Raw genomic sequence first — 8,009 nt, 5'->3', positions numbered from 1 at the left:
AAATTGAGACTTGAACTCAAGATTTTTCTAATTACTCTCATTGTTTCTCAGGGAAAAGATGAGCTTTAGCTGTTACGGTTGTCTGTTTTCTACAACATAATATTGCAGTTTTTGCAATTTGACCTTTGTTTTTTTTCTTTCTTATTTTTTGTGTTTTTGAGGTGTGTAACTAGCAACGAAAAAGGTTGTAAGAAGAGAACAAGACTCAGGAGAGTCGTCACAAAAGCAGTCATTGCCAGGATTTTCAGTCTCGCGCGGAGAATAAACGACTGCGGACACAGTTGTGCCAAATAGAAATCAAGATCCAAAATATACGGTTGCAAATTACGCCATGCAGTCAGTGAACTGCAGATTTTAAGCCATTCAGTCAGAGCACGGATAATAAAAAAGGAAAAGTAGAAGGCATGTGTCTGTCGGCTCTACAAATAATAGAGCAACTTCTACTTCTCTGTAGAAGTTGCTCTATCGGCTCTACAAGGTACACATGCCTTCTGTTTCTTCCATAATAAAATGGGAGAAGTAGAAGGCATGTGTCTGTCGGCTCTACAAGTAAAAGAGCAAAGTTGGCTTCTATGACAGCGGACTCATCGGAAGAACCGATGGAAAAGAAACAGAGAGCACTGGAAAAAAGTTCTTTCTAAGAAAAGTTTGTCAATGAATCTTGAGATTTTACGAGGAAATGGAACGTTAGCTGAAAAAAAAACCGCTGGGAAAAACCAACAAACAGAAAAAGGAAGCAAAACAAAGGTGAAAAAATATATTTTGCCTAGAAACTTTGTGGGAAGACAAGCATAAACTGACATTTGAACTATGATAATACCTAATTTTTTTGATGATGAGTACACAAATTTGATCAGTCGTATGGAGAATGTGGTAGTGCGCATTTAGCAGTCTGATGATTTTTTTCTATATAAGTTACGTGAACTCGCTAATTAATATGATATATTATTCAAAATCAATCTGTAAGAGCCAAGTTATTCACTTGAGAAATAACATTCAGCATGTGATTTTACCTTCTATGATTTTTTTCAATACCATTATCACTTCTTCATACAAGAGATTATAAAAACACTGTATTAAGCAATTTAGTTTACAACTGTGTTTCATCAAGGCTACGCAAGCGAGAACACCAGGTATCACACGAATCTTGCGTTTTGCGTTTTTGCTTTTCTCCCTTCCCTGTTTCATACACCCATAAAAGAAGAAACGTGAAATGGAAATTTTCAAAAAGCCAAATTACTTGTAATGTTGATTTCCAGTGAACTTTTGCAATTCTTTTTTTGCACCTTTATCCAGTTGTTGCGATCACTTAAAATGAGAATGAACTTTGTATTCGCGCGTGTTTTTATTTTTGTTTTCCAGGCAAATTCAGATACAACATATAATCACCGGAATGGGTCGAGTGATATTTCATTTTAAAACCTTTTTAGTTGTGATTCTAATAACATTAAAAAATTCAATACATTTTTTTCGGCGTAGCGAAAAACTTGATTAAAATTTTTAATTTTTGGTCTTATTTTGAGCAAAAAACGCGATCGAGTAACGTTCATTACAAATAACAATTCTTAGAAATTGATCAGTTGAGCTTAAAAAACTTAACTTTCCCAGAGAAATATTAGTTGTAGAAGCTTTGTTTTGAGATTTCATTTAGAGCTGTTGAATCTGTTTCTGGTCGTGTTTTCTCAAATAGAACTCTCAGCTATTACGATTGTGCGTTTTTTTGCAGCAAAAAGTTACGTTTTTGGCTATTTGAACTTTCATTTCTTCTCCATAAAGAACAGAAAAAAAACAGTCCTGTTTATGGAAAGCAAAAATCTCTGTTGTTTTTGGATGGCAAAAATGGAGCTTGATTTATATTTTTGTGGAGTTTAAGTTTCAGATTTAGAATTGAAATTATTTCTTGATGCAGTTTTTGAGCACTAATTGTCTTTACTGAAATGTGTTTTCGAATCTCGAAAATCGAAAGTTGAGCAATTTGAGAATTTGAATTGATTGTTACTCCTCCAATTGTTTGGTTGGCTATATTTTGAACTTCATAAACAAATAGAGAAAATTCATATTATACAAATTCATTTACAAAAATCAGTTGAAGGCTTGATGAAAATCATAATTGGTAGCACCAGCAACCAGTAAATCGTCAATTTTTCTGTATACTAGCAGGTATCCTACAACTTACAACTTCCCGAGTAACTTTTTGAAAAAAAACCGTCAGTTGATGTTCCTTAGTACCGAATCATCAAAAAAACTTTGTACCCAAAAACTTCCTTTTTGCTAAAATTGGAGGTTCGAGGTTTGGTTTCTGCTGTATAAGATGGATTTTTTTGTTCCGACTTTCGAAGAAAGTGACAGAATAATTGTGTTCGGGTTAATTAGGTCATTTTGTGAAAATTAACGCGCGATATATTTCGCGCTATAACTTGTAAGAGGAGATTTAAACCCTCTTAGAAATCGTTCAAATTGAACTGAAGCATACTATTTGGACTATTCATTAATTCGCTATAGACGATGGTTAAGTTCTGCTTTTTACATAGCCTGTGTAGTTATGATTTTCAAAAGCAAATTATAAAAATTATTTTGAATTTTTAATTTTTTTTTGAAAAATGCATCAATGTTTTTAAAACCAACTATACTCCAGAGAATTTAAAGTGCAGTCGGAACATTCTGGACTTAGCCCTGATAAAAACAATTTTGTCCAACTAGAATTTTTCTTTCACGGCGTTCATGTTTTTCCGCTCCTTTTTGTGAAATGCACCTTAGTTGATGTTACACTTATGTTACAATTCTTTTTTCATTCAGATTTTGTTTTAGCAGTTTTTTTTTCAGCGTATTGTGTTTCCAATTTTGAGAAATTGAAAATCAAGCAAAAATAAACAGTTGAAGCTTGCATGGTTTTAAAAAAATTTCCCTAATTTCGGACGCTATTTTGAAAACAACTGTTATCAATAAATAAAATCGTAATTTGTTTGGTTGAAATCTCTTTTCATTTGCTTTAGTTATTTCTAACTTATCAATTGTTTTGTTCAAAATTTTTTCGTAATTGCTTTGTTCATTTCCATCGTCTGAAGTGACCTTTGATATTTTTTGAGGCGTTTTTAATGCAATATTGGCAAATTCGATTTCAAATATACAATTATATGTTCTTATCTGTTGTGTTGAACTTATTTTTGTCCCGATTTGTTCAACTGAAAATATTTTCAACCAATTTTCTCAGTAATTTGAAGAAAGCTTTAAAATTTGTGTTTTGTAGACTATATTTGGCGCCAAACTATCATTTCTCAAACAGATTATCATACGAAAAGCAGATATCTTGTTGTTTTGATAAAATATTGAGGCGATTGGCGTCATATGCTGTTTTTTTTAATCTCGCCTTTCCCCCTCCCTGCCACAAAAATGGAAAGGCAAGTCAAATAAAAATTTTCAAAATGCAAAGAGACCTGTATGCCGATCTTTCAGTGCTTTATGCTATTCCTTTTTGACTTTTTGATTTTGTTTTTCCGACTATTTTCCGAGAATTTGATTTTTTATCCAGACAATTTTCTAATTTTTAACTAGCATTTTTGACCAAATTTTAAAATGTCATTCAAAAAGTTTTTGTTGTCTGAAGCTCAAATTTACAGAGATGTTTTATTTGCGATCATTTTTGAGAAAGTTATTGGGGCTTAAAGATAGCCAGTTTGGCCAATTTGGGACCATTAACGCGCAATACATTTTGTGATTGTAATGCGTATGGGGAAATTAATCGTTCTTAGAAATCGTTTTATATTCGGTTGAGACATGCTCTTCGGTCTTTTCAATATTTTGCCATAAGCAAAATTATTACTAAATTTCCAAAAAAAACTCGAAGAAAATATTTGATGTTTTTTCTTTTTTTTGAAATTTTCATCTATGATTTCAATTCAAATTAATCCATAGAAATTATATTGCAGTCAGATTAATTATTTGTTCCATTTCGTTGTCAATGTTTTACATTTTCTTACGCTTAAAAATGTCAAGAAACAAAGTGAAGTTTCACCTAATTGAATTGCAAGTTTTTTCAGAGAAACTAATGATAGTTTTTTAAAATTTATTTTAGCGGATTAAATTTTTTCATATGGCGTTAAAAACAAATTTGATACAGGTTTGTGAAAGAACCTTTTTCTTTATCTCGAAAAATGAAAAAAAAATGAAACAAAGATTATTTATTTAGCAAAGAACTTATTTCTTGACAGTTTTTTCACCGTCTGTTAGCTATCTTTTGAATTTAATTTACAATGTCCATCGTTTAAAAAAACAGTTGAAAGAAATGATACATTAAAATTTAGATTCCCAGCATCGGCGTGCAGAAAACCTTTTTAAAAATGCTTGGAGATATCCAACTCCCCAATTAAGTTTTTAGTTTGCGGAAAACGAAACGTCGATCGAAATTCTTAAGTCACATCCAATGATCCAAGTGTTTTTCTAATTTGAAGTTTTCTTTATGTTGTCTGGTGTCATTTTTAAAAAACCTGTTATTTTTGAGAAGCAGTTTTTTGCACATGAAGCACATTATTGCACATGGAAACACTTAGAAGAATTGAATTGCTGTTACTTGTTGAAAATGAAAACGATATTGCAGCTCCGGTTTCTTGAATCTCAAAATTAAATGGTAAATTTGTTTTACCTACTGGGAGTGGAATAAGAAGCTGTTGAATGTTCTGAAAGTGGGTTTAGTTTGAGTTTGATTTCATAGGATGTATTGTTTTTATATTTTTTTTACCAAGTTTTGTTTGGCTTTTATGAATCATCGCTGATTCCATTTGTCATCGCTGATTCCATTTGTGCTCGGTTGTCATTGCGAAATGAGACAAAAAATGTTGTGAGGAAAAAAATTCAAACTTTTTTTGAATGCTTATTTCGAATGGGCTAGTTGTTCCGAATTTCGTAACGAAAGTAACGGAATATTTGTGCTCGGGTTGGGTTTTTTTTCTTCAGACAAATTTTGACTTTTTAACTAGCCATTTTCACGGAATTCTTTTTATATCATTCAAAAGGTATTATTGTCTTGAGCTTAAAGTTGAAAAAAATATTTCACCTGTGATTATTTTTCGTAAAGTTATGGGGGTTTAAAGATTGCCATTTTGGCTAATTTGGGACAATTAACGCGCGATATGTTTCGCGCTATTAACGCATAAGCAGAGATTTAATCCATCTTGAAATTGTTCCAAATGGGTTGAAGGAACTTATTTGCCATAATTGATTTGTTACTAGGAGCAAAATTTACCACTTTGTACTTTCTATGGCGTGTGGGGATGAGTTTTGCAAAAAGCTCAACTTAAAAAAATGTATTTTACTTTTTTACATTTGTTTTTTCTTAATACTGCCCCATAGACCTTAAAAGGCAGTCGACACAATCAGAGCCTCACCCTGATTTGAGCAGTCTTGTTTTTGTCTGTGTTCAATGAAGTTGTTCAGAGCTGATCGTTTCCAAAACTTTTGAATAAATTGATTATGAAAATTTTCTTACTGCTGCTTGCCTTGTTGCAAAAAAGGGCAGATCTAGGACTTTCTCGAGAGAGAAGGACGGATTGTCAAAAAATTTGAAAAAAAATCATGAAACGCTTTGTCGACTTTTTTAAGGTCGACGAGTATGATTTTCCGAGCGCTCCCAGAACTCTAAAAACACCCTATTTTGACAAAATAGTGTCTTTTTAATTGTTTTGCCTGAAAAAATTCTGGTTTCAGTTTTGAGGTGTAAGTTTAAAAAAAGCGGAAGGACTCAGTTTTATCTTAATTTTTTTCTAGAATTACTAAGCTGTTTGTCTCAGTCTTCCTCAGCATACTCTTGGCAATTGAATGACCATCACTGAGAGTTAATTTCTTCAGGAAGCGAATTACTTTAAAAAAACCAAATTGCCTAGCTACCCGCATTACATTTCGGAGCGTTTCAAAATCACCAGAAACAACCCTACCAATAACACCATAGGATTACAAAGCTAATAAGCTTTGTCGCGTTTGCCATGCTAGACAACTTCGGGAATAAGCTTTGTCGCGTTTGCCATCATGCATTACATTTCAGAGCGTCTCAAAATCACCGGAAACAACCCTACCTATAACATCATAGGATCCACATAGCTAATAAGCTTTGTCGGGTTTGCCATGCTAGACAACTTCGGGAATCTGTTGTTTCATAAATAACTTTTTAAACAATTTTGAGAGGAGTTTGTAGAACACAAGTCTCCCATCTTTGATCCCACTAGCGCAATAATGTGAACATCAAAAGTCTCTATCCGAAGGCTTATGAGTCAACTACTAAACACTTAAGATCTGTGGCTTCTTACACTAATCATAACTGGCCAAATACAATGCAAAAATGTCGAGTGACCCCAAGAAAAACACTTGCATGCTTTGCAAAATTCACGCTTACGTCTCTAAGCACTGGGCAATGCTTCGCGTGACGTCGGCACACAAGGCATCGATTGAGCTGCTGGTTACAAAGAGAACCATTAGACATCGCGCTGGCAATGGAAAGTACAGATACTAGCCCAACAACCCATACGCTCAAACCATGTCCCCTCTAGGTGATGCCACCTTGAAAGATTCCAATTCTTGGACAATTTGTGATAAAAAAAACCTTTTTGGTTGCGAGTTCCTAGAATCACTAATGCGTCTAAAAATTGCAAAAAAAATTGATCTAACACGTGTTCAGAGAATGTGTTGTTGTTTTTTTCTGTGCCATGTGTTTTCTCTTTACTAATTTCTCGTACTCGAGACCGAGTCTTATAACAGCAGCGTATGTCATAAAGATTTTTTACTATTTCTGTTTAAAGATTTTTTACTATAATTGAACTATATGTAAGTTTACCGAATCTTATTTTTTTACCGTATCTTATATTTATTTTATTTATGCTTTCTTTAGTTTTTTTCTTTCAAAAAGTTTCGGCCAAATGTGATATTGACTAAGCCAACCTAAATTGTGTAATTTTGAAAGCAAAAAATCATAAGTTTTGTGTTTCAATTTGGAACGTTTAAAACTTGAAAACGTTTAGTCGTGAAAACGTTTCAAACTTTGCAGCTTGGAGATTCAATGATAACAGTTCTTACAACATCAGTTTTGTGACAACAGTATTTTTAAATAAGGATAGCCGGTTTTTGTGCAAGCAGCACAGAATGTTCCGGCCAGTCTTAAAAGTTACAACAAAACCATTTTTGCAATTAGTGTCCTTTTTTCAACTTGGTATGATAAATGAATCTGAGCGAAAAAATAGAGCTTAGGCATTTTCGTCAGTCATGAAAAGTATGCAAATTGGAAAACAAAGTTTGAAGACAAATAACAAGAAAAACGAAAAAAAAATCAAGAAAAAATTTATTTTTTTTCTTAAAATAATTTTTCAAAATTAGTTCCCAAATATTTGAAGTTTTCGATTCCTAACATGAAGCTGAAACCTCCAAAAACTAACTTCTTTAGAGTAAAACCGTTTTTCTCTAAACCGTTTTTCTCTAAACTGGGAAAACTTTTTGGAAATTTTTAAATGTGGTTCGAATCACGACTTAAAGGGCTTCAATATAATATCACTCAACTCAGTCCGATTATTGTTTGTGGTAGCTGATTTTGCGTGGAAAAAAACTAAGACAGACCCGAATACAAAGTTCCTCCCCATTTCCAATGGTCGGAACAAAAATTCTGTAGCTTGGATTTGTTATGACAACAGGTTTATATGACAACAAAATTATAGCGTCAGCGACAGACTTGATTTATTGTAGGTGTAATTGTTTGGACATTTTTCAAGATTATTTTCCAAATAAGTTTTCAATTTAAATTTTCAAAAAATTTTTCGCCCCTGAGTTCAAATTTCATCCACTTTTGAATTTTTCTTAGCCATTTAAGGGCAATCAGAACAATCAGGGCTTCGCCCTCATACGAGCAGTCTTATCTATGTTTGTATTCACTTTCAACTGCCTGTCAGATTGATTTGCGATAGCAAGGAAGGAATCTAAAAAAAACATCGACCTGTTGATGCGCTCAAGAGAAAGTATTTTAGATATATTTACCT

General features: G+C 33.0%; 1 protein-coding gene across 1 annotated transcript in view; it reads left to right on the top strand.

The window, feature by feature from the left end:
• The window catches only part of LOC134839384 (apoptosis-resistant E3 ubiquitin protein ligase 1-like), a 381,686-nt gene that overhangs the window by 54,802 nt on the left and 318,875 nt on the right, over positions 1 to 8,009 (top strand). The gene's annotated exons all lie outside the window — the stretch shown is intronic.

The sequence above is a fragment of the Symsagittifera roscoffensis genome, chromosome 2 (assembly GCF_963678635.1).
Source record: "Symsagittifera roscoffensis chromosome 2, txSymRosc1.1, whole genome shotgun sequence".
Taxonomy (NCBI): Eukaryota; Metazoa; Xenacoelomorpha; order Acoela; family Convolutidae; genus Symsagittifera; species Symsagittifera roscoffensis.
This window is presented reverse-complemented; position numbering and strand designations above follow the sequence as displayed.